Consider the following 1,501-nt stretch of genomic DNA (forward strand, 5'->3'; position numbering starts at 1 on the left):
TGCCACGAATATCACGTATCATTAATCAACCTAGGGTTAGACGTTGTTAGTCTCGAGAGAGATAATAATATAAATTAATGATTTCTACGGATCAAGTCAAATGGATAAATCGTCTAATTCATAGTCAAATAACAAGTGAAGTCTAGGTGGATTCTTTCTAAAGTATTGTCTTAATCAATCAGTTTTCTTAAAAGTTTTTTTTTTCAAATTTTCTTTCTGTGCATTCTTAGTATAGTTAATTAGTTTAGATAAACAAAACCCTTAATTTTTAGGCTAGATAATAAAAAGAAAGTTAATACTAGTACTTTTAGTTCCTTTGGGTTCGACAATCCGGTCTTTCTAAAGCTATACTACTATTCGACAGGTGCGCTTGCCTTCGTCATGATAGTTTGTTGGTTTTCAAGGGACGATCCATTCTAAAAATTATAAAACTTATTGCACGTATCACATCACACGATCAAGTTTTTGGCACCTTTGCCGGGGAACTCAGATATTAGGAACACTCAATTTTTATTACTTTAGCCATTTTACTTTTATTGCATTTAAATTTTTATTTTCTTTTCTAATTTTTCATTTATTCGCTTATGGCAGGTTTTTTATAGTGTATGACTAGAAAAAACCCGTCGGGACCATTACTTTTTGATAGTGAGATCAATCGCACAGCTCACAAAAATCGACTAGAAATAAGGCGAAGCCTAAGATACACAGAGGAAGAGCAAGAGGATGACATTCACACCACAACCGAGAAGATGGCTGAAAATCAGGAAAATCCGCTACCTTCTGCGATTGTTGCTGATCCAGTAAATCAGAATCCTGCTCCAGGCACTATGTATGATTATGCTAAACCTAATTTAATAGGAACTGAGTAAGTATAGTTAGACCCGCTATTGCTGCAAATAATTTTGAATTGAAACCTAACACAATTCAAATGATACAACAGTTTGTTCAGTTTGATGGTTTGCAGGATAAGGATCCAAACAATCACTTGGTGAATTTTCTGGAGTTTTGCGATACTTTTAAAATCAATGGCATTTCTGATGATGCCATTCGCCTTCGGTTGTTTCCCTTTTCATTGAGAAACAAAGCTAAACAGTGGTTGAACTCGTTACCACGAGGGTCGATCACTACTTGGGAACAAATGACCGAAAAGTTTTTACTTAAATATTTTCGCCAGCTAAAACGGCTAAGTTGAGGAATGACATCTCTTCTTTTTGTACAGATGGATCTAGAAACACTTTATGGTGCATGGGAGAGATACAAAGATCTTTGGAGAAGGTGCCCTCACTATGGTTTGCCACTTTGGCTACAGGTTTAGACGTTTTACAACGGTGTGAACCCTTCAACTAGGCAACTCATCGACACAGCCGCCGATGGAACTTTGAATAAAAAAACACCTAAACTGACTTACGAATTTATTGAGGAGATGTCTCTGAATAACTATCAGTGGCAAGTTATGAGGACAATCCGACGAAAGCAGCCGGTGTTTTCAACCTCGATGCAG

At 36.5% G+C, this 1,501-nt stretch overlaps 1 non-coding gene across 1 annotated transcript; it reads right to left on the reverse strand.

Moving 5' to 3' along the window:
- Positions 1 to 1,185: 1,185 nt before the first annotated feature.
- On the reverse strand, positions 1,186 to 1,293 carry LOC128285053 (small nucleolar RNA R71). Its single transcript, XR_008275468.1, has one exon. It is a non-coding gene; the product is annotated as a small nucleolar RNA R71 (small nucleolar RNA).
- Positions 1,294 to 1,501: the final 208 nt, after the last annotated feature.

Source organism: Gossypium arboreum, chromosome 11, assembly GCF_025698485.1.
Source record: "Gossypium arboreum isolate Shixiya-1 chromosome 11, ASM2569848v2, whole genome shotgun sequence".
NCBI lineage: Eukaryota > Viridiplantae > Streptophyta > Magnoliopsida > Malvales > Malvaceae > Gossypium > Gossypium arboreum.